We start from the raw sequence: 24,944 nt of genomic DNA, 5'->3' as shown, positions 1-24,944 counted from the left end.
CTGGCCAAGAGCTGAATGAATCATAAGGCCAAACAAAACAGCTCTCTCTCTCTCTCTCTCCCTCTCGCCTTTTCAACAAATGCTTAACTAGGTCTGGGGAACAGATCACCATACTCCCATGTTTCACTAGATGCATAATTATTGTACCACATTTAAGAACTGCTGTATATTGGGTCTTAGCACCATTTTATTTTGGCAGCAGCTGAACGTAGGACAAGAACCGAAATGTCCCTTCAAGATAAGGCTGTTTAATCACTTTAATAAAGCTGCCATCACCATCTGATAGAATTTATCTACTGTGTACTAAGGGCCTCAGAATATGAAGAGAAATCTAACGCTGCGACATAGACAGAGAATGATCTTGTTTCCATTTCAGGTTTCTGTGTATTGAAGAAAAAAATGACACCTGCATTTAAATAACTATAAAGGGTAACATAAGCTCATAAAATATAAGGACATATAAAACTGTATCATTTATTTCAATGAGACAGGCATCCAGTTGCACCAGTGCCAAATTTGGCCATGTGTGTGTAACTCATGCTGTTTTGAGGAAGGAAGGGTTATAACAGCATGAGTTAAAGGTGGAATGGCCTGGTGTTTCCTGCAATCTAAGGCTTCATTCTGTGCAAGTATAATTTTGTTTATAAATGAATTAACATGCCTTAAAATAGTGGTTATCAACCAGGATGTACAAAGAGTTCTTCTAAGGGGTATGCCAATTGATCTAGATCAGTGCATCTTAACTTGAGAATTGTGACTCTCACAGGGGTGGGGAGATGGTCTTTGGGGAGATTACAAGTGCAGGGCTGGCATTATGGGATGGCAGGCAGGGTTATTGCCTTGGTCCTCATGCCACAGAGAGTTCTGTGAATCTAAGTTATATGCTTCAACCCCAGTCAGAGGGCTTGGGCTTCATACTTCTGAAAGGAGTACAGTATTTTGGAAAGATTGAGAACCCCTGCTTTGAAAAATAAACAAACAAACCATGGCAAATGTCCCAAAAGTTGTATAACCTGGAACATCTGTAATCAGGAAATGCTCAAGCTAACCTATCATGGTCTGGCATATTTTGTGTGACTCAGAAGTTAAGCTGCAAAATAATAGGACTTTACATTGCTGAGCTCCCTAAACACACTAGAAGTCAGTTTTCTTCCTTTAGAACAGGGGAGAGCAAGACAGACTACGTGGGCCAGATCCCAAACTGATTGATCCAGCCCAGCGTTTCCCAAAGTGTGGTCCGCGACCCAGTACCAGTCCTTAGAAAAATGATCGCGTAGGATCCTATTAATTTGTGTGACGTGGTAGTAGCAATCCGCACTGCCAAGCACGGCGACGTGGTCCTCTTGGGAGAGTGCCTGCCGTCGCGGCATCTCTGCTGGGCATGCTTCTGGGCAGCGGGGCTAGATCTGGTGGGCGCTAGGACCCAGGGAGAAGGCCAGGTGCCATGTGCACTGATACAGAATGCCCATGCCAGATGCAGCTGGGGGAGCAGGCACCGGCCAATAAAGCAGCCAGGATTGGGGCTGGAGGGGGGGTGGGTGGAACAACCTGCCGGACAGGTAGGGCCAGCGACACAATTTATTTGCATTTTCATCATTTGCTTATGAATATGTGAATATGCAAATAAATGTTACCAGTCCTCCAAAAGCTTGTGAATAGGTTTACTGGTCCCTAGTATCAAAAAGATTGGGAACCACTGATCTAGCCTATGGCAACCTTGGCACTTCCCCATCCTCAGGCCAATCAAGACCTGGGAACAGGAGCGCACTCAAAGTCTTCTCCCCCTGCCATGGGCATACAGCACCTAGAGAGAACTGCCAGCCTTTTGAACAACTAGAGATTCTTCTAGGTGCCAAGTGCTCCTGGCGGAGGGAGCAGACTTTGTGCACTCTCCAGCCCCCAGACTCCTGATTGGCCTGGGGTGAGGGAAGCACGCAGTCTTCTCCCCCCACCAGGGGCATGCAGTGCCTGGAGGGAATCACCAGCTGTTCAAAACAGCTGGCAGTTCTCTCTAGATGCCACACACTCCTGGCAGGATGGGGGTGGGGATCTACAGTTTCACATACTCCCTACCCCCAGGCCAATCAGAGTCTGTGGGCAGGGGAGCACCTTTGTTTTAGAACATATTTAGCAGTGAGGAAACTCAGCCCATGAGGTCTAAACATACTGAAGTATTTGTGCCAAATTCATCCTTTGATGTATAACTGCTGTTTTGAACTGCTGTAGTTGATATGTTGCTCATCTGTTCAAAAGTACCGACACTAATCTATCCTTCCTACCAATGGGCAACCAGCAGTGTACAATTACACGGAGCAAGGTCAAAAGGACAAAGAAAAGTTCGCCCCAGCTGGAGATGCAATAGGGCATTGCATTTGTTCTGCCATTACCTGCTCCCATATACTTTCCCATGCAGGATACATCCGAGTAAGATGAGAGCAAGCTACATCCCTCAAGCAAATAATTTGTACTTTATAGTTTTCATTTAAAAGTATGTTTCCCCCATTTCCCTCCCTTAAAATACCAACACACATACATACCTTGTTAGGATTGGATAGATAGAATGGCTAAAGTAGGACCTGAAAGTCAAGACTCCTGATATCTGTTCTAGTTCTGCATTAATCTTGGGCCAGGCCACTCCTGGTTTGATTTTTGTTAGACTTTTCTGAAGTCTAAATCAGACCACACACTTTGATTTCTCTACCAGGAAAACAGTGAGGAATAACAAATTAATTACTTGTAAAGCACTTTGAGATACATGAACAAAATCATGTAAAATCATTATTGCACTGGTAGAATAGAGAAGTACGGTAGAGTCCCTATCATCCGACCTAAACGGGACCAACACATGGTTGGATTACTGAATATGTCGGATGATACCGACTACTGTAGAGAGCAAAGGAAGAGCTGATGCCGCTCCTGCCAGGGATGAAGTCATCTCACCCCGCAGGAGTGGCATCAGTTGTTCCCTTGCTCAGTTGTTACCCTGGAAGCGTCCTGGCAGCAGCGGCAGCAGCGGCTTCTCCTAGAGAGTGACGGGGCAGCAAGCGGGGCCGTTCTCTCGGCCCGTGCTGTATCCGACCCTGCAGTCCCCGGGAGCTGCAGGGTCGGATAAAGCGGAGTGTCGGATTACTGGATATCGGTTAATCCAGACTCCATTGTGTTTGCAAGTTAGCAAAATGTAGCAGCTGACGTGGCTTTCAGAATTAGGGCTTAATGTGTGTGACTGATGATTTGCTCTGCTTCCTTTCTGCAAAGGAATTATAAGGTTTATCATATGGAGTGTGTGTGGGAGACAAGGGGGAGTAGATAAAATTGTGAACAGCTCAACTTGACGCAATTCTATATGTCCCTTTTGCTACATGCCAGTGGATAAAGTTAAACTTCTAGTCCTCCTGATAGTGGTGAGATGATTTAGGAATATAAACTCTGTTGTGTAATCTTTCTAACTACAGGCAGTCCCCGGGTTACATGGATCCGACTTACATCGGATCCCTACTTACAAACGGGGTGAGGCAACCCCGCACTAGCTGCTTCTCCCCAGCAGACCAGGGAGACACGAAGCTAGCGCCCCCCCCCCCCCCCCCAGCAGACCAGGGAGACGCAGAACGGCTTTTTTCAGCAGACACCTCAGCTTGAGAATAAAGGACTGAGGGAAGTGAGGTGTGGGAGAATAAAACTGAGCTCTGGAGAAATGTTTGGCTAGAGTTTCCCCTACAATATGTACCAGTTCCGACTTACATACAAATTCAACTTAAGAACAAACCTACAGTCCCTATCTTGTACATAACCCGGGGACTGCCTGTACATGGATTTTAATAGTAAACATAAATTTCATGGGGAGAAAATTAACCTTTAATGTGATGTCTTAAAATGCTACATTGTCAGGCTAACATATTTATATGCTTTGTAGTTGCAAGCAACATGCTTTTACGAAGAGTTTTAGCCTACAATTAGTGAAGATGACTGCACTGAGGGGAATTGAAGAATTAATATATGATCTTATATTTATTTTCTCTATTTTGATTAAAACACTCTATTAAAGTTTATGATGTCTCTGTATGTCTGCAGCCATACCAACTCCTAATCAGCTCATTGTCCTAGGACAGAATTTGAGCAATATTTGGTCCTTTCCCTCTAGATGCTGTAGGAAATAGTGTTGAGGGTTGATGTCTTCCTTTCTTCCTTTTCAGTACTGAGTGAATGTCCCAGCATGACTTCACTGAGAAACTGTATGGTGTCTTTTGGTTGAAAGGCCCTGGTCAGTTGTGGTCATTGAAGAGATCATGGCAGGTTTTGAAGAGATAGGTAACCAAATTTGAGCTGAGTTTATTATATCCTTCTAAACGTCCACCTAAAACTGCAGGGATAAGAACAGTCAGACTGGATCAGATCAAAGGTCCATGTATCCCAGTATCCTGTCTCCCAGCCGTGGCCAATGCCAGCTGCCCCAGAGGGAGTGAACAGAACAGATGATCATTAAAGTGATCCACCCCCAGTCACCCATTCCCAGCTCTTGACAAAAAGGCTAGGGACATCATTCCTGCCCATCCTGGCTAATAGTCATTGATGGACCTGTCCTCCATGAGTTTACCTAGCTCTTTTTAGAACTCTGTTATAGTTTTGGCCTTCACAACAGCCTCTAGCAAAGAGTTTCATGCGATGACAGTATGTTAGTATGAAGAAGTATTTTTTTTGTTTTAAACCTGGCTCTGCCTATTAATTTCATTTGGTGACCCCTAGTGTTTGTGTCTTTCCCAAAATTCTTATTCACTCCCTGTGCTACCTTACCCTGTGTGTAATGTGTTATAACAGAGGCTGTTGTTCCCCAGAGATTGGCAAAGCAACTCAGATGTATGTTTTCTAGCGGATTAATAGCAAGGGGATTGACAGTCAAAGCACTCAGATTCTAGATCCATCTCTACTGTTGATTCCCTATGTGTGTGTAAAATATGAAACACAATTCAAGTCTGCTAAGATGAAAAGGTTTAACTGCAATATGACCGAGGTAGTGCTAAATTGCTTTTTATAGTGTTTATTTTTTGATGATGAAGGGATTTTTGTGGATCAGAATGGAGAGGAAATTTGCTACACTGTATTTCAGCAGCAAGACCTTGCTCCCAAAATGTTACATGCGGAAGGCATCACCTTTAAATCTAATTTTTGCATGGAGTGACTATTAGAAATGTGGTGGTGTTTGTAACAAAGAAGATCTTTCCACTTATCAAAGTTGTGGTTAAACTTTTGTCAGGTTTCATATGTTTGTTTTGACTTGGAGCTACTGTACATGCTGATGTTTCTGACACTTGTGACCCAGACAAGCCAACAAGAGTTGTGATAAATTGTCTCTGCTGAGACTCTATTTGAGTGTCTTGCACTCTTATCTGTCATGCACTATATATACCCTTTACAAATAAACCTCCTGGGGTTTGTAACAAGCAGCACAAAATGGGCCACTTTATTTTACAGGGTTCTTATCCCAGTGCATCAGTGAATTGAGAGACAGTTTTAAAACTTGAGTGATGTTAATTGGAACTGTGTGTGGGTGGGTCAGTCCTTCTGAAAATCAAGTAAGTGTCTAAATGTAAGCAGACAAATTTGGTCAGCATTTTCAAACAATATAAGGAGCCAAAATTGGTCTTTTGTTTTGTGGCATCATTCTGAGCTATAACCATTGATCCATCACTATGAGTATGTCTACACTACATGGCTCGGTCGACGGAGCCATGTAAACTAGTTTACCGGGCATAGGCAAAGAAGCGGGGATTTAAATAATCCCCGCTTCATTAAAATAAACAAGGCTGCCGCGCTGTGCCGACAATCAGCTGATCTGGCATAACTGCGGTAGTCTAGTCACGGATTGGTCGGCTGGGGAAGCCTTGTGAAACAAGGCTTACAGGATCAGTCGGCAAAGGCTACTCCAGCCGACCGATCCACGTCTAGACTACCGCGCTGTGCCGGATCAGCTGATCAGTCGGTACAGCGTGGCAGACATGTTTATTTTAATGAAGCGGGATTATTTAAATCCCTGCTTCTTTGCCTATGCCGGGTAAACTAGTTTACATGGGTCCGTCAATGGAGCCATGTAGTCTAGACATACCCTATTTGAATATGCTTAATGTGCCTTCCGGGAACAGAAGAATAAAACCTAGTGTAACTTCCTATGTTGGGAACACTGACATTTGTTGCATATCTACACTGAAGTCAGTGATGATCTATTATATAAATCTCTATTTTAGGTTATTTCATTGAACAACAGAGATAAAAATTCTGTACCTAAGTGATGTCAACATCCAAATATGTGAATTTATTTTTAAGGCTGGAGGTGAAATCTTTGGGTTTTAAGACCATTGGCTTCTTTGTTTCTTCTGAAAAGTGTTATGCAACCATTATTTGTGGTCTCCTTCTGCCACCATATGAAGAAAACAACACGCTGGTTATGTTGTTAAATAGAATTACTAATGGCTCTGGAGTTCGATTTTTATTTTTGTGTGGCATAAGTCAACTATTTGAAACTTTCACTTTGCTGACTGTATGTCCCAGAATCTATATGTACTGGGGTGTGCTGGGTTTTGCTACTACAGGTCCAGTTATATGGGTTTTACATGCACATATGGTAACAGCCAGTGAGGCATGAGTGCACAGTGATGCCTCTAAATGTCAGAAGATGCCAGCAAGACTGAAGGTTACATGCCCCTTTAATGGTGTGTCTGTCTATTGCTCCTATGGGCACATATTCATTGCCACAGGCTGCGTGACCATCGTGCGCGCATCCACTGCCAAGGTGTGTGCATCCATTACTTTTGCATGCATGCCCGTCATCGCTAAGAGGATGCTTACATCACCATAGCATGCATGTCCATCACTCCTGGCTCTTGTGACACACCTTCAAATTACTATTTCAGTTGGTGTAGTGACCAGCCCCTGCTTTCAGGGCCAGAATCCTCCAGACACCCACTGGCACAGGAGGCAACCAGCTGGGAACACTGGGTGTATGGCAGGCAGGGACCAGCATGGGAGGTGCAGAGTGGGCTGATATGGGGGGAGAGCAGGGCTGGGCAGTGTGGAGCAGTGCATGGCGGTCAGTGCCCAGTACTGTGGGCAGGTCCCTGAGTGTGGTAGAGTGACGAATCAGCAAGGCTGGAGGCAGGGCAAGATTGGAAGTGGGTGGCTCCTGGCTGGGGAGGCAGCAGGGCTGTGGTGAGGCGTGTGAGGGCGGTGGTTGGGTAGGACAGCGGAGCAGGGCTGTGGTGAGGCAGTGGGAGCATGGTGAGGGGTGAGAGGGCAGTGGTTGGGCATGGCAGGGGGCAGGGCTGTGGTCAGACAGTGGGGGAGAGAGGAGGGGTGTGAGAGCAGTGGTTGGGTAGGGCGGAGGGGCAAGGATGTGATCAGATGGGGGAGGGGTGTGAGGGTGGTGGTTGGGTATTGGTGGGAGTGCAGGGCTGTGGTCAGATGGTGGAGGGGTGTGAGTGCGGGGGTTGGGTGTGGTGGGGGGTAGGGCTGTGGTCAGACGGGGAGGGGTGTGAGGGTGGTGGTTGGGTGTGGCGGGGGGCAGGGCTGTGGTCAGGTGGGGGAGGGGTGTGAGGGCGGTGGTTGGGTATGGCGGGGGGGCAGGGCTGTGGTCAGATGGTGGAGGGGTGTGAGTGCGGGGGTTGGGTGTGGTGGGGGGTAGGGCTGTGGTCAGACGGGGGAGGGGTGTGAGGGTGGTGGTTGGGTGTGGCGGGGGGCAGGGCTGTGGTCAGGTGGGGGGAGGGGTGTGAGGGCGGTGGTTGGGTATGGCGGGGGGGCAGGGCTGTGGTCAGGTGGGGGAGGGGTGTGAGGGCGGTGGTTGGGTGTGGCGGGGGGCAGGGCTGTGGTCAGACTGGGGAGGGGTGTGAGGGCGGTGGTTGGGTGTGGCGGGAGGGCAGGGCTGTGGTCAGGTGGGGGAGGGGTATGAGGGCAGTGGTTGGGTGTGGCGGGAGGGCAGGGCTGTGGTCAGGTGGGGGGAGGGGTATGAGGGCAGTGGTTGGGTGTAGCGGGGGGGCAGGGCTGTGGTCAGACGGGGGAGGGGTGTGCGGGTGGTGGTTGGGTGTGGCGGGGGGCAGGGCTGTGGTCAGGTGGGGAGAGGGGTGTGAGGGCAGTGGTTGGGTGTGGCGGGGGGCAGGGCTGTGGTCAGGTGGGGAGAGGGGTGTGAGGGCAGTGGTTGGGTGTGGCGGGGAGGCAGGGCTGTGGTCAGGTGGGGAGAGGGGTGTGAGGGCAGTGGTTGGGTGTGGCGGGGGGCAGGGCTGTGGTCAGGTGGGGGAGGGGTGTGAGGGCGGTGGTTGGGTGTGGCAGGGGGCAGGGCTGTGGTCAGGTGTGGGGAGGGGTGTGAGGGCGGTGGTTGGGTATGGCGGGGGGGCAGGGCTGTGGTCAGGTGGGGGAGGGGTGTGAGGGCGGTGGTTGGGTGTGGCGGGGGGCAGGGCTGTGGTCAGGTGGGGGAGGGGTGTGAGGGCAGTGGTTGGGTGTGGCGGGGGGCAGGGCTGTGGTCAGACGGGGGAGGGGTGTGAGGGCGGTGGTTGGGTGTGGCGGGGGGGCAGAGCTGTGGTCAGATGGGGGAGGGGTGTGAGGGCGGTGGTTGGGTGTGGCGAGGGGGCAGGGCTGTGGTCAGGTGGGGGGAGGGGTGTGAGGGCGGTGATTGGGTGTGGCGGGGGCAGGGCTGTGATCAGGTGGGGGAGGGGTGTGCGGGTGGTGGTTGGGTGTGGCGGGGGGCAGGGCTGTGGTCAGGTGGGGAGAGGGGTGTGAGGGCAGTGGTTGGGTGTGGCGGGGGGGCAGGGCTGTGGTCAGGTGGGGAGAGGGGTGTGAGGGCAGTGGTTGGGTGTGGCGGGGGGCAGGGCTGTGGTCAGGTGGGGAGAGGGGTGTGAGGGCAGTGGTTGGGTGTGGCGGGGAGGCAGGGCTGTGGTCAGGTGGGGAGAGGGGTGTGAGGGCAGTGGTTGGGTGTGGCGGGGGGCAGGGCTGTGGTCAGGTGGGGGAGGGGTGTGAGGGCGGTGGTTGGGTGTGGCAGGGGGCAGGGCTGTGGTCAGGTGTGGGGAGGGGTGTGAGGGCGGTGGTTGGGTATGGCGGGGGGGCAGGGCTGTGGTCAGGTGGGGGAGGGGTGTGAGGGCGGTGGTTGGGTGTGGCGGGGGGCAGGGCTGTGGTCAGGTGGGGGAGGGGTGTGAGGGCAGTGGTTGGGTGTGGCGGGGGGCAGGGCTGTGGTCAGACGGGGGAGGGGTGTGAGGGCGGTGGTTGGGTGTGGCGGGGGGGCAGAGCTGTGGTCAGATGGGGGAGGGGTGTGAGGGCGGTGGTTGGGTGTGGCGAGGGGGCAGGGCTGTGGTCAGGTGGGGGGAGGGGTGTGAGGGCGGTGATTGGGTGTGGCGGGGGCAGGGCTGTGATCAGGTGGGGGAGGGGTGTGCGGGTGGTGGTTGGGTGTGGCGGGGGGCAGGGCTGTGGTCAGGTGGGGAGAGGGGTGTGAGGGCAGTGGTTGGGTGTGGCGGGGGGCAGGGCTGTGGTCAGGTGGGGAGAGGGGTGTGAGGGCAGTGGTTGGGTGTGGCGGGGGGCAGGGCTGTGGTCAGGTGGGGAGAGGGGTGTGAGGGCAGTGGTTGGGTGTGGCGGGGAGGCAGGGCTGTGGTCAGGTGGGGAGAGGGGTGTGAGGGCAGTGGTTGGGTGTGGCGGGGGGCAGGGCTGTGGTCAGGTGGGGGAGGGGTGTGAGGGCGGTGGTTGGGTGTGGCAGGGGGCAGGGCTGTGGTCAGGTGGGGGAGGGGTGTGCGGGTGGTGGTTGGGTGTGGCGGGGGGGCAGGGCTGTGGTCAGGTGGGGGGAGGGGTGTGAGGGCGGTGGTTGGGTGTGGCGGGGGGCAGGGCTGTGGTCAGGTGGGGGAGGGGTGTGCGGGTGGTGGTTGGGTGTGGCGGGGGGGCAGGGCTGTGGTCAGGTGGGGGGAGGGGTGTGAGGGCGGTGGTTGGGTGTGGCGGGGGGCAGGGCTGTGGTCAGGTGGGGGAGGAGTGTGAGGGCGGTGGTTGGGTGTGGCAGGGGGCAGGGCTGTGGTCAGGTGGGGGAGGGGTGTGCGGGTGGTGGTTGGGTGTGGCGGGGGGGCAGGGCTGTGGTCAGGTGGGGGGAGGGGTGTGAGGGCGGTGGTTGGGTGTGGCGGGGGGCAGGGCTGTGGTCAGGTGGGGGAGGGGTGTGCGGGTGGTGGTTGGGTGTGGCGGGGGGGCAGGGCTGTGGTCAGGTGGGGGGAGGGGTGTGCGGGCGGTGGTTGGGTGTGGCGGGGGGCAGGGCTGTGGTCAGGTGGGGAGAGGGGTGTGAGGGCAGTGGTTGGGTGTGGCGGGGGGCAGGGCTGTGGTCAGGTGGGGAGAGGGGTGTGAGGGCAGTGGTTGGGTGTGGCGGGGGGCAGGGCTGTGGTCAGGTGGGGAGAGGGGTGTGAGGGCAGTGGTTGGGTGTGGCGGGGAGGCAGGGCTGTGGTCAGGTGGGGAGAGGGGTGTGAGGGCAGTGGTTGGGTGTGGCGGGGGGCAGGGCTGTGGTCAGGTGGGGGAGGGGTGTGAGGGCGGTGGTTGGGTGTGGCAGGGGGCAGGGCTGTGGTCAGGTGGGGGAGGGGTGTGCGGGTGGTGGTTGGGTGTGGCGGGGGGCAGGGCTGTGGTCAGGTGGGGGGAGGGGTGTGAGGGCGGTGGTTGGGTGTGGCGGGGGGGCAGAGCTGTGGTCAGGTGGGGGAGGTGTGTGCGGGTGGTGGTTGGGTGTGGCGGGGGGCAGGGCTGTGGTCAGGTGGGGGGAGGGGTGTGAGGGCGGTGGTTGGGTGTGGCGGGGGGCAGGGCTGTGGTCAGGTGGGGAAAGGGTGTGAGGGCGGTGGTTGGGTGTGGCAGGGGGCAGGGCTGTGGTCAGGTGGGGGAGGGGTGTGCGGGTGGTGGTTGGGTGTGGCGGGGGGCAGGGCTGTGGTCAGGTGGGGGGAGGGGTGTGAGGGCGGTGGTTGGGTGTGGCGGGGGGCAGGGCTGTGGTCAGGTGGGGGAGGTGTGTGCGGGTGGTGGTTGGGTGTGGCGGGGGGGCAGGGCTGTGGTCAGGTGGGGGGAGGGGTGTGAGGGCGGTGGTTGGGTGTGGCGGGGGGCAGGGCTGTGGTCAGGTGGGGAAAGGGTGTGAGGGCGGTGGTTGGGTGTGGCAGGGGGCAGGGCTGTGGTCAGGTGGGGGAGGGGTGTGCGGGTGGTGGTTGGGTGTGGCAGGGGGCAGGGCTGTGGTCAGGTGGGGGAGGGGTGTGCGGGTGGTGGTTGGGTGTGGCAGGGGGCAGGGCTGTGGTCAGGTGGGGGGAGGGGTGTGAGGGCGGTGGTTGGGTGTGGCGGGGGGCAGGGCTGTGGTCAGGTGGGGGAGGGGTGTGAGGGCGGTGGTTGGGTGTGGCGGGGGGCAGGGCTGTGGTCAGGTGGGGGAGGGGTGTGAGGGCGGTGGTTGGGTGTGGCGGGGGGGGCAGGGCTGTGGTCAGGTGGGGGAGGGGTGTGAGGGCGGTGGTTGGGTGTGGCGGGGGGCAGGGCTGTGGTCAGGTGGGGGAGGGGTGTGTGGGCGGTGGTTGGGTGTGGCGGGGGGGGCAGGGCTGTGGTCAGGTGGGGGAGGGGTGTGAGGGCGGTGGTTGGGTGTGGCGGGGGGCAGGGCTGTGGTCAGGTGGGGGAGGGGTGTGTGGGCGGTGGTTGGGTGTGGGGGCAGGGCTGTGGCCAGACAGTGGGGGAGGGGAGTGAGGGCGGTGGTTGGGTGTGGGGGCAGGGCTGTGGCCAGACAGTGGGGGAGGGGCGAGGGGTGTGGTAGGGCGGCGGTTGGCATGACGGGGGCGGGGCGGGGCTATGGTGGGCGGGTACTGGCTGTGGTGTGGCAGCGGGGGCGGAGTCTGTGAGGCGCAGCCTGTCAGCACAGCCCGGCTCGGGCCGCTCCTAGCCGAGCGGAGGACCCGCAGGGCTCGCACGGGGCTAGGGAGGCGGCGGCTGTCGGGTCTCTGAGGCGCAGATGGGAGGCCAGACCGAGGGTGCGGGGGGGAGGGGTAGGTTGCTGCTTGGCTCCGCCCCGCGGGCGCGCCGGTGTGGGGAGGCTGGGGCAACGGCGTTCCGGGTTCCCTCAGAGTGGCCGCCCCGCCCCTCGCTGCGATTGGCCGTTCAGGATGCCACTCAGTGTTTGGCCGGAGAGGCGGGGAGGCTAGTGTGTGGGGAAAGGGGCGGGGCCGGGCTTAGGGGCGGGGCTGGAGCCGGCGCTGCTCCCAGCCCTTGGCCGTGGTCAGTCGGAATCAGGCGGCGGCGGGAGGCGGCGGTGGCGGCTCCGCCGGGCTGAGGCGCGAGCGCAGGTCGGGACACTGGTGCGCAGCGGGCGGGCACTGTGCGGTGAGTGGCCGTGAGAGGGGTGGAAGGCGAGAGGGCGGGGGCCAGGCGCGGGCAAGGTGGGGAAGAGGCTGGGTGCTGGTCTGGGGCAGGAGCGGGGCGCGGGGGGGAGAGGTGCTGAATGGGAAGATGAAGGCTTGGGGGAACGTAGTTGCTGCATGCGGGCTGGTGGGGTGACAGCTGGCCGCAGGGGCTAGGGGTGCTGCCATAGGTTTGATGAGGTGGGATAGAAGCCAGAAGCATGTAGGAGTTCGGTGTTTAAAGAGATTGTAAATGGGGTTGGGTTGGTGTTGGAGCTATCCGTATGTATATGGATTGAGGGCTTTAGAAGTGTTCACTCTGTGTTGGATTAGGGAGGAGAGGGTACTGTCTGTCTTCCAGTGGATTTAGTTTGTATATCTAAGGACAAAGGTGAATGGCTAATTGCAGGAACTAATAAGAGAGCGTACGTTCTCTGATGACCAAGGGAAACAAAGGGAAATTTTGGAGACTGAGCTCTGATAAATAAGATGCTTTATATTTGCTATTGATATTGAATGAAATCTTCCTGTGTGCATCTTCTCTGCAGGCCAGGCAGTCTAGCTGTGATTATTAAAGCTCTTTCCATGTTAAAAGTGGGATGCTGTGACAGATAACTAGGCCTGTGGAGAATCTGAATAGGGGATATTTCTGAAAAGTATGAGTGAGCTTTTAAACGGCTCATGGAACACACAGCAGAATTATTTTCCCCCGGAGAGATACAATAAAATATTTCTTAAAATTAATTCACAATAAAGGCTTCCTATAGATAAGTGAAAATTTGTGAGTTGACTTCTGACTCTCTGTATGGAGGAAAGAAGGAGAGTGGATGTCTCTTCAAGAAAGTGAGAACTCAGAGGTATAAATTCGTGGAGTTCAAAGAGGAAGGGACCATTGTGATCTAGATGGAGTTATATAAGGTAGGCTTTAGAACTTGCCCAAAATAATATCTAAGCATTCCTTTTAGAAGAATATCCAATCTTGATTTTAAAAATTGCACACACGCTACTGGCCCTTCTTGTGGAAAAAGTCATGCCTTTCCCCCTTGTATGTTTTTCATTTATGACTTTTGCATTGCAGTTTGCTCATGGTGATGCATTCTGAGTCATTAGGCTGAAGGAGTGACATGATATGTATTGATACATGAGAATAAATCTGTTTTTTTGTATTGTTTTGCAAATTGTTGACTATGTACAAGCAGATGTATTAGTCAACTCTCTATAATGTGCATCTCACCTTATGAAGGCTCTTCTGTGGCTGTGTAATGCTGTATCGTGTTGGTATAGTAGATGTCATGCCATTTTGATGCGTATTCTATCCTCTTGAAAGCCAAGGAAAGCAAAGAACTATGTGAAGAGTTTTCTTTGGGTTTGATTCCCATATCAAAAGGTACTTTCCCTGAATGCTTCTAAGTGAAAGATTGGAATTAAAGGGGTATAAATTGTTGGCCTTAATTACTGCTTTATTAAAAAGTTTCTACAAAATTAGAAATCAATAGAAATATTTCCCATAAATCAAAATATAATAGCCACCATTTTCTTAAAACAAACAAACAAAACATTCCATTGTAGTGTTTCAGCTACAGACAATGCAGTATTGTGACAGTGTATGAGAACCTGATAAAGAAATGGAGTACAAGCTGACTGGAAACAAAAGTAAAAATGATTGGTGCACTTTATTGTTCAAAACAATAGATGTGCATTAGTTGTAGGATCTTTTTGTATTATTAATTTAAAGTCTCAATCCTGGACATGCATACATGAGTTGGAGCTACACATGCAGGTTTGCATAATCAGGCTTAAGATGTTAGAGGTATACAGGATAACTTGTTTTTGAAAACTGTTAACTGATGCAGCCTATTTACTGTGCCAGTCCTTACTTAGCCTTTGGATGGTTATAACTAAACTATTTGATGTTAATCTCTATTTACATAAATATGTAAGAAAAGCATAATAGTAGAAGCCATGTGTTCACGTTGGAGATTGTGGAAAGCTCTGTCAATTGACACAGTGCATGCCATAGGAATTAAACATGTCCATATGTAATAAGGATGTGTGGACAGAAAAAATGGCAAATACCTTACAGGATATAAAAAGTGGATTTTTAACAGCAAGAATTGAAAGGCTTTCACGCACCAAAGAGGAAAAACAGGTTACTGTATGCTCACTGACACATCTTGTTATAGGTAATATTCATGTTTGCTAAAGGTTGAATGCACAACGGTGAAAGATCAAGTACTGGTGTGACAAAGGCAAAGCAGGCTTATTTTTTGTGTATTTGCGGTAACTAGCGTAAGACCCAACAGCCCATAATATGCATATGGTAGTATCTGTCTTGTGTTTGTTTCTGATATCACTCTTCAGAGTGGTAAATTTTTAATGGTCATATGCAGCCTTGCACACAGATTGCTTTAATCAGCAATTGTGTCTCTTTTTATGTACTGTGTTGGGATTACTCTGTCTTCTAGTTAGCTGCCTTTTCAAACATCATTGGGTTTTTCAAGTTAAATCTTCATGCTTATTGCATCTGTCACATCTTGGATTCACTCCAAGCACGAGGCAGAGATTCAGTATAATAGCAATGAAATAGAATGCTCAAAAGAATAAAATATCTGCTTTCCTTAGTGATATGGCAGAGGAGAGCAGGAAGGATATATAAACCTTTAACAATCAGTTAGCTTAAAGATTTTAATAGCAACTTCATAAAATGTCACATTTAAGTACAACATTACATTTTAGTTCCAGGAGCATTTAAGTGACCATTTTTCAATTTTACTATTGCCTCTGTAGAATAAAATGAGTTTGGGTACCAGCTTCCTATTTTGAGGACATGAGCAAAACACTTCCTGGCTGAGTCTTCTGCTTCGTGTGATCACCTATCCACCGCTTCTATGATGAAGAATGTCACTTCATGCAAACTCACGAGCACATTCTTCTGATTGTTTTAAAATAATTTTTTAATGTTTAGGCTTAACATTCTTATGAATATTTCAGTGTCTCCTTAAGGCTGTAGTGGAATAGCATGTCACTGAGGGTATGAAGTGCTCTAGTTTAAAATCGTCAAGTGTATATGAACAAAATGTTAATGTACTGTGTTTCACCTAAACTCTGCTGCCTCCTTCCCCCAAAAAAGTTTGAACCCACTTGCCTTGTGGTTACAGACTATTGAGTCAGGCTGGTTGGAAACTGCTCGTTTAAAGTCCACAGCTACATCAACTATTTAGCATACTTTAAGAATCAGAATGTCAGACTGGTGAAATTTGAATTGGTATTTTTTGTAGTGCTATAATAGATAAAGGGCAAGTGATGGTACAGTTATTAGGATTAGCTCTTGATAGCAGAACTAAAGTATAACAGACTTAGTTTAACTGAAGTGATTCAGGGTGGCTGCTTTTTGAAAGTTGGTTATTCTAGGTGTGCCACATTAAGAACTTCCTGTCTGTTCTCTGACTAATCTGAATCCTCTTTTGGATGAGTTTTTATTTCATCCTGTGCCCATATTGTCAAACTTCAGTAAAACAATTTAGATTTTTTTAAAAAACGTTTTAATCTTAGTCCATGTCTTTTTGACCTGCTTTAAAAAGTGGCAGTGACGCTCACAAAAGGTGTCTCACTGAGAGGTATATCAGTGCCAGTTCCACGCTGCCTCACCATTGTCTCTGAATTCCGAACTCAAGGGATTACTGATAGCATGGAAAATATCTGTATCTTTAATCTTAGAGTTTGTTAAAAGAGGGCTAGTTCTGGTTTGAGACGTTCATAGCTATTCAGTGGGAAATGTACTGAAACCATGCAACTCCTTTCATATCAGCCACTGAACAAATGACAGATGGTGGTATCTCCTGGTCACTACTGCTCTGGTCAGGAATGCCCAATGACTCAGATGTGAGAGCTTCTGGAAGTTCTGCTTATGTTTTAGAGGGTCAGTAGTTATGTTAGTAGGTGAAGTTTGTTTCTTCAGTTTACAAAATGTGTATATAACTGTATATATTTTAAGTAATGAAGCAATGCAAAGTGCCTAGAATCTATTCAGTATCTCTCTGCTTGCAATAGTGATATGATGTATAATGGTGTTTGCTGGACCTTTGACATAGATATCTTTAATCCAAAATATGAATTAGTCATTGAAGTTAAAGGGTGTGAAGGTGTAGTCAAAACAAAAATGTAAACAAATGTAAAGCCCTTTTGATTCTGGAATGTCATTAGCCTCAATTTTCCAAGATCAACAGGACCTGAATTTCTTTTATTAGAAGTAAGCAGAAAAAAAAGACATTAAAAATGTGCTGTGAATCCCTCTCCCCCTTTTGATTGTTGTTAATGCACCCCCCCCCCAAAAAAAAAGCAAGAAAAGGCACAAGTTTGAACTAAATAAGACTAGGGTGCTGTGCCCTCTACTTGTAACCCCCCCTTCTCTGGGAGTAGGTGTCTGGCCAGGGGAAAGGGGGCAGGATTAGGCTGGGGGTAGGTGTCTAGCTGGGGTGGGTGGCTGGGAAAGGTATAGGAGTGGGCTGAGGGTGCAGGGTCTCAAAAGAAGAGGTGAGGGGGTTTGCGGAAAGTTGGGTTTAGCTCGTGGAGGGGACTTGGAGTGGTCTGGGATCAGGCTTGGATAGTGGAGGGGACCTGGCACAGCCTGGGGGAGGGTCAAGCTGGGATGGCACAGCCCCCCAGGGAGTGAAGTGGGAGCTGGAGCAGCCCATGCTTGGAGTGGACAGCACTGAGGCTGGCTGCAGCAAGCAAATGAAGATGGTGGCAGCATGAGGACATAGATGATGTGGTGATGTCACTCTGTTGTTCCACAGTAATTTTTTTTTATATACTGTATAGAGAGAGAGATCAGGTTAGGTCTATAGTTTAAAGGAAGGACCACCAGGGAAAGGAATGAGAATTTTTGCATGTTTTCCAAGGCAACATATTCCAAGATTGAGTTACCTGAGTTTATTTTGTGGAGGCTGAGGGGGTGGAAGGAAGAATCCTTTTAATTACACTTTTTTGGACTATTTTAATTCTGTAGTTGAAATAATTGGCAGTTCAAGAATTACAAATTCTGCTTGTTTCATCCATATTAGAATATCTTTTTTTTTAAACTATGCATTCTGACTTTCCAATGGACTGATGTAATGGTTCTGTAGGAGGAATTCTGGCGTGTGCTGAAAGGCTACATTTGGTCTGAACAGAACAGGAAGTCCTGGTGATGGTGCTTGGTATCTTATGTTTGGAAGAAACAGAATAGTTTGTGTCATTGAGCTGGTTCTCTTTTAATCCATTATAATTAGTCTTTTCTTTTTTCCCTTCTATAATTCACTGTAAAAAGCAATGAAAATGAAATTTAAAACAAGTCTGATATTGTTTAGAGGATGGGAATTAGCAGCTTTCACCTGGAATTCTCTGGCTCTTGTTGGTTCAAATCCATTGTCTTTAAGAATGGATATTTGATTCCAGTAACCTTTCAATTTTATGTGAGTTATAAGTAATGTGATCTCACTATTTTCTTGAACACCCCCATCTGTTGTCTCATGTCTCAGATTATAAGCTCTCTGGTGCAGGGACCGTCTTTTGTTCTGTTTTTACAGCATCATTCACAGTGGCATCCTTGGTCACGACTGGGCTCATAGGTTCTACAAGATAACATATGGTTTCTGAACATATAGGTTTAGTGCCACTTTGGGATTGATATGACTTGCCTCCAGAGGTTGCCATGGTTATTATCTAGCACTTTGTGAATGTTCAGTAGCCTGTGTTAGAGAGGACCTTTTCCCCCATCACCACAACTGTTTCAAAGGCTCTTACTTGGGATTTCTTTTGAAAGTTCTTTATCTCCTTATTCATGTAAGAAATACACAGCAAACACAATCCCTGGGACAAGCCATCTGTAGAAATGATACTTCAAGTCATTCTTGATCAAAATATTTAAAATTGTGAACCCCCTTGCCCCTGTTGCACATCCTGTCTCTTCTGTATTGTTGCCATAGTTACTGTGTGTTTGAGTCTTTGGAAACCCATTATGTCTCATGTGAATATACAAACCTGATATCTTGAAATGCTATATTTTGAAATATTTCTTTACCATATAAAACTAGCAAAGCATTGACATCCTAAATTATTCCAGATTTGGGAATTGGACATAGGGCAGACACATCCAAGGCTGATAACCTCTACTGATACTAACTACATCCATTACAAACTGTGTGCCTTATCTTGGTTAAAATCAGAGAGTGATCTGTCCCTACTGAGCCAAGACAGACTGGCAATTTATGTAGATGATGGCAACTCTATACTAAACTGTACCAATGTAGCACTAGTAACAGCTGTTGCCAGTGTGGTGAAGACACGCTATGTTGACAGGAGACTCTGTCCCACCAACATAGCACTGGTATAGACAGTACATAGGTTGCTGTAAAATGTGTCTCAGTACAGTGTCTGTTTCATGTCCTTGAGGGACATGAGTTACATCAACGTAAGTGGTAGTGTAGACTGGCCCTTAGTATAGGAGATTGTCATTAATAAAAAAAAATCAGTCCTGGAGTCCATAGTAGAGCAACTGATGTTTTCTTTAGAAACCATTCAGAGTGGTAAATACCAGCAAAACCAGCAAGTTGAAGTTCTCCCTAAACACTTTGCATCAGTGAAGTCGTTAACCTGCACCTTTCTCAATGAAATGTTACAGTGTCCAGCAAAGTAGATAAATATTCTCAGTTCACAGATTGTGAAACTGAGGCATGGAAAGTGACTTGCTGAGGTTCATTCAGTGACAGACTTGGAACTGGAACACAGGACTGCTGGCTGCTGATTTCGTGCTCTAAACCAGGACTACTCAACTTTGGAAGCCCCGGGGACCACAGTGATACTCACAGCACATGCTGAGGGCCTCAACTTAAGTGTTGTTGCACATATATACGCAAGTATATGCAAATAGCTTTTTACACTGACGGGCATGAATACAAAGATTAAAGCAAGACTACACAACATACAGGCTACATTTAAGTCAGTTCAGTGGGCATTAATAAAATGCAGTATTTACCCAAATTCCAACCATATGACAGCACTTTCAATGAGCAATGACAGTATGGGAATTTAACTACTAAAACATATATCAACCGAAGACCAGTATATTGACTACTTTTTTGTTTTGGCTCCCACCCGTGGGCCGCAAACAAACGGACCACGGGCTGATATGGCCAATGAGCCGCATGTTGAGTAGCCCTGCTCTAGACTGTAGGCTATGTGCCCTAATTTACAAGTAATTTTTTCTCTACCATCACAGTCACCCTGGTACATGAATACCTCTTTGCTATACTGTATTGATTAACAACAGCTAATTTTGTATGAGGGAAGTTAAAACATGAGGAATGATCATTTATCTTCTCATGAAATGACAATGCAAATATATAAACTGTCTACCTCCAAGAGGATTGACTTATTGAGTTGAGAGAATTGTTGTATAAGTAGGATGCCATAATGTTTATGGTGAAAGTATTTACAGTTTCACACAGACTGTATTTGCTTTGCAAGCGGGGGAGAAAATAGTCAGTTCACGATGTCTTCTACCTCTTACAATGAAAGCTATCTTCTACTGCTTTCATAAAACATGAACCATCAGCACTGTGCTGACAGCTGTAAGCTTTCCTAACCTAAGGTGTGTAGAGTTTTCCAGGAGCCATCTCAGTGCTAAAAATTTCACCAGAAAGGTACAGTAACTGTAATGTTTTGTGTTGTAACTTAGGGTGTGTCTAAACTACACCCCTCTGCCAACAGAGGGATGTAGATTCGGCACATCGCTATTGCAAATGAAGCAGGGATTTAAATATCCCGCGTTTCATTTGAATAGAAATGGCTGCTGCTTTTTGCCGATGTGGCACTTTGCCAGCAAAAAGCGGCAGTCTAGACGGGGATTGGTCGACAAGGAAAGCCTTTAAATCAGTTATTTACATCGCGGGCTTCATTTCCCTTTGCCCATCAGCCTAATCCACATGGCTCCATCGATGGAGCCATGTAGTTTAGACACACCCTGAAAGTGCTGTCATATGGATGGAATTTGGGTAACTATTGCATTTTATTAATATCTGCAGAACTGACTTAAATGGGGCCTGCATGTTGTGTAGTCTTGCCGTCAGTGTGAAAGAAGCTACTCTATTTGCATATATATTTGCATGTATATGCAACTGTGCTTAAGTTGCGGTCCTTGGCATGTGCTGTGAGTATCACTGTGGTCCCCAGAACTTCCAAAGTTGACTAGCCCTAGTATACACAATAAATAAAATCCCCTAGTTGGCTTAGGTGACTCAGGCTCATGGTGCAGGACTGTCTCATTGCTCTGTAGACTTTCAGCCTTGGACTGGAATTTGGGGTTCTGCAGGGTAGGGGGATCTCAGGTATCAGGCTTCAGCCTGAACCCAGAAGTCTATAGGTAAATGTGGGAGCCCTGCAGTAGGAGCCAGAGTCAGCAGACACTGGCAAGCAGGTGAGTTTTCTCTGCTACGTAGACTAGGGATGTAATAGTGCAGTTGATTAACTAGTTAACCAATAAGCAAAAGCTTATATGTTAATGCTATAGACTACACGCATTTTCCTCCCTCCAAAACTAGTAAATTTTTTAGTGGGCCGGCCAGCAGCCCGCCTCAGTTCTGGCTCACGCTGGATCTGGGATCTACCCCCGCTGTGGCTCTGCATTTAAAGTGTATTAGGAGCCCAGCTCAGTTCCGGTTCGCTCCGGGTCCAGGAGCTTAACCCTCCCCCCAGAGAAGGGCTGATGCCATCCCGCACTGCTGCTTCTTTATCAGAGGCAACAGCACAGGGCGACAAGGACCAGTCTGCAAGAGGAGCTGGTTTTTAAACTGGTTTCCCTTGCGGATTAGCTCTTGCCTGGCACCTCGCACTGCTGCTGGTTCCGCCCCAGGGACTATAGAATAACCGACTAACTGATAAGAATTCATGAGGTTGCTCGACTATTCATTTAACCGATATTTACAATCCCTAATGTAGATAACTCTTAGCAAACTGAACACTACCTGGAGTCTGTATGGAAGGGTTCTGTACTGCAGTTGTACAGGATAATAACTTTGACCTGAAATGGGAAAGGGTTTGAAGAGGCAGAACATCTATAACACAAAGGAAGTATGTTTTGAACCTGTAAGCCTTTGTTAAAACAGATGCTGGGAAAACTGTAATTGGCACCACAAGATAAGGATTTAAAATCAAATGAACACATTGAAATATCTGGATATTAGTTTTAGTTTTTTACCCCTTACTGCAAACTGCATGCTTTGGTACCAGGACACTGTGGCAGTTTTACTTGTTGACTTATTGGCTGGTTGGCTGGAGGAGCTGGCAGGATCTCAAGGGGAAATCTGGAGAAATGTGTGCCAATCCCTGATGGGACAGCTGAGAAATTCATTTTGAAGCTTATTCGTACATATTAAAGTTTGAAAACACTTTCTCATTCACTTACGCAATACTTGGGTTGTCAGACTTGAGCTGTTCAGGTTGTCTATTGCCTTTCATATTGAAATTACTATCTTGTATCTGGCAGCTAGTGATTGCTTTTGAGGCCTTCAAAATATACTGAACAATCACAAGTAATAGTGCTTCATTTACAGATGAATTTAGCATTCAGGATGGGAGGAAATCTGAGAAGTTGAGTTCCCTAAACTGGGTTCTAATATATTAAACTTTTGGATTAAGAAATTACTCAGAGTGCAGTAGTTCAGGACTGTTACCATTATGTTGGATACTTTTTTGGATTTTAAACTGACAACTGTGTGTCGTTGTAGGACTAGCTCAGCAAGTTGAGGCTGGTAGCAAAGATTCATCCTAGTTTATTTCAGAGGCAGAGCGCTTGAAGTGAAGCACTCAATACTTGTGCCTAACCCCACCTAGGCTGCCCATCCTCCTAGACTACCCACTTCTTCTCTCCCATATAGGTTTGTTAGGTAACATTTATTCTTCTGCTTCTGTGATATTCCTCTACCTATAAAGCTAGGTACCTCACTTGTTGTTCTGCCTGATAAATATCTAGATCAGGCAGAGACCATGGAATACTTGCTATTGGGCGGGGCTATCTGGGGAAGTGTCCTTACTTGGCAAGTCTGACTCAGTGTTGGCTTATACATTTTCCAGCTCTGGCTGGACTAGATTGCTTGGTTATTGCTTTGGTTTTCAGGATGTGATAAATCTGTGTCCTACTTATATTTGCAGAGGATAGCAAAATGTTAATGCATCAAGAGAATTGACACCTGTAACACCTACCTTCACAACCAGGCAGTTGTGTCTTTAGAAATCTGCAGTTTCTTCTTGTAGATCTCAAACCATGTTGCAGTTTATCAAGCCCTCAGTTGCTTTCTCCCTTTTGTGCCTTTTTCTGTCAGTTTTCACTTGGTAGCTGGAATGAATTAGTTGATTCTATAACTCCAGAAGCAGAGTAGCATTTCCAATAGTACCTTAAAGCCAACAGGGTTCATATTCATCTCTCTGTGTGTCCATTACTCTTGTTAAGCTTAATCAAATTATTCACAGCTGTTTCTTTGGTAAGTGTTTGTAGAGTGAGAGATCCTGTGCTTGTATAAATTACTCAAGAGAATGACTAGGCTCATAACTGGTGTCTGAGCACCTGAGTGTATCTGTCTTTAGCTTTAGATTTAATATACCATGTGAATGACTAGACTGGATTCTGATCTGCTTGAGTTTTAGGTGTGGTAGATAGTGTACCTTTCTGTTTCTCATTCTACAAAAAGCCTGAATTGCTTGTTAATCAAAATGGATGTGGGCATATCTGGGAGGAGATATAGGAGAAGTCCTCTTACCCTGTTGCAACTCCCAGTAATGTTAAAGTTGAAGTGCTCAGGCCTTGTATGTTTGGCCAGAAGTAGATGCAAAATGTGGGGGCTGAGACTCCAAATGAGGCCCAAGGCTAGTGCCCTGGCAGTATGCACTAGAGATGTTGAAATGCATTTATTAAGATAAACATGTAACTGCTGAAAATGTTTGCGGTTACACATTTACATAGGGCAAGGTGGCTCCCACAGAGCTGGTGTGTGTGGGGAGCTGGCTTTTAAGTCAGCTCCCTGCATGCAGTGGCTCCTGGGGAGCCACCTCCCACTGCTACCTCTCTGTCAGAAGCAGCAGCGTGAGGGACGGTAGGGGGCAAGTGGCTTACTTTAAGCACATGCTCGTGCCAGCCCCTCCATGCTGCTGCCTCTGTGACACAGGCAGCAGTGCAGGTAGGGGGGCAGATTGAAGACAGAGGCCAGCTCAAAAGCTAGTCCATGTGCACACCAGCTCCTGTCTGCAATCTGCCCTTCCCCGCATTGCTGCCTGCGATAGAGGCAGCAGTGTGGAAGGGAGGCTCAGGCTCATAAGTTAACCATTTAAATATATATATTATCACATCTCTAGTATGACCCTAATAATTTGCTTCCCGGATAGAAAGGTTATGTATGACATGCTCATTAAAAATAAATCTGGGAGAGATTCACGTGGGTAATCTTCAAAAGAGTGAGAAAAGCCAGCAAGTAATGTAGCAGAATCAAGCAGATTGATATTGCCTTGTTAGCTATCATTCCATGATATGAAAACTAGGTCAACTGCACAGAGGAAGGCATTTTATTATCTACAAACCTCTTTTGATGGGAGTTTTGGGCTTGATTCTTTTAGCAGAATTGCTAGGATGTAGTTTGGTGGAGAGGATTGTGCACTTCGGCTGTTTTCTTCACCACAGTAGACTGGGTCAGAGTTTCTGTTCTTGAGCTCTGTTGCTGCAGAGGTGATGCATTCAGACTTTTGTTATATAGGTAGCATCTTTCTTTGCTCTTTAGCAATACCTCTGGTGAACGTTGCCTGAGGGAGCTGGGGGGAGGGGGAATATTGCTCTGTTTCTGGGCCATGGACAAAGATATGGCTATGAGAAGGGATTCCCCCAAGGTTTCTTTCTTATACCATTTAAACAAAAAACAAGACTGTAGCAGAGCTAAGAAGTCTCCCACATTGGAACAGATGGAAAATCTGGATAAGGTCTTTCATGGTCTTTTGTGGTATTAGACATTTGCCTACAAGACTCCTTGTTTCTTTCAAGTAGCCTTTCTTTGTAGTCATTAATCAGGGGGCCTGAAAGAAGTGGTTGAAGACTGTACCCCAAGGGTATAGTTTCTTTATCCTGTTAGGCTTTATCTAAGCAAGCAAGCTTTATAGCCATAGTTCATCATCCCAGCTGCTGCTCTACTGGAGTAATCAGAAATGGACACAGTAGCATGAGTCCAACCCAGTATTTGCAAGCCTAGATGCAGTGTAAACGAGTATCTGTTAGAATCCCAACACTTGCATACACAATGAAATCTATGAATTTTGTTTTGCGCTTACTGCTTGGATCTTTATTTTGGGCTTTATTGCTTTAATTAATGCACCTCACACCCTTCATTTATTTTCTGTTATACTCTTCATCCTTATCAGTCTTTATTATTTTCTTTATCAAACTGACGTAATCAGTATATGTTCCTAAGTATGACACAAACTGGCTTCTGTATAATAGCTTATTTCATTTATGATTTTTTTATCTGAATGTAAAATGTTAAAAATTGTATTTTAAAAAACAATTTCCTTATCTTCTTGCCAAAGAAC

At 48.3% G+C, this 24,944-nt stretch overlaps 1 protein-coding gene across 4 annotated transcripts in view; it reads left to right on the top strand.

Moving 5' to 3' along the window:
• Positions 1-24,944, top strand: part of CORO1C (coronin 1C) — a 99,302-nt gene that overhangs the window by 6,167 nt on the left and 68,191 nt on the right. The window contains exon 1 of one of the 4 annotated variants that reach the window (XM_006112595.5): positions 12,168-12,324. The exons of 1 other annotated variant lie outside the window; for it this stretch is intronic. The gene's annotated coding sequence lies outside the window, so the exon portion shown is untranslated. Of the gene's footprint in view, positions 1-12,167; positions 12,325-12,862; positions 13,260-24,944 lie in introns of those variants that run through there. 2 more of the 4 variants (XM_075898777.2, XM_025190616.3) reach the window with 2 other exon arrangements.

This window comes from Pelodiscus sinensis, chromosome Z (genome assembly GCF_052426305.1).
Source record: "Pelodiscus sinensis isolate ZL-2025 chromosome Z, ASM5242630v1, whole genome shotgun sequence".
Taxonomy (NCBI): domain Eukaryota; kingdom Metazoa; phylum Chordata; order Testudines; family Trionychidae; genus Pelodiscus; species Pelodiscus sinensis.
Note: the sequence above shows the minus strand (reverse complement) of the source record. Positions and strands in the feature narration are given on the sequence as shown.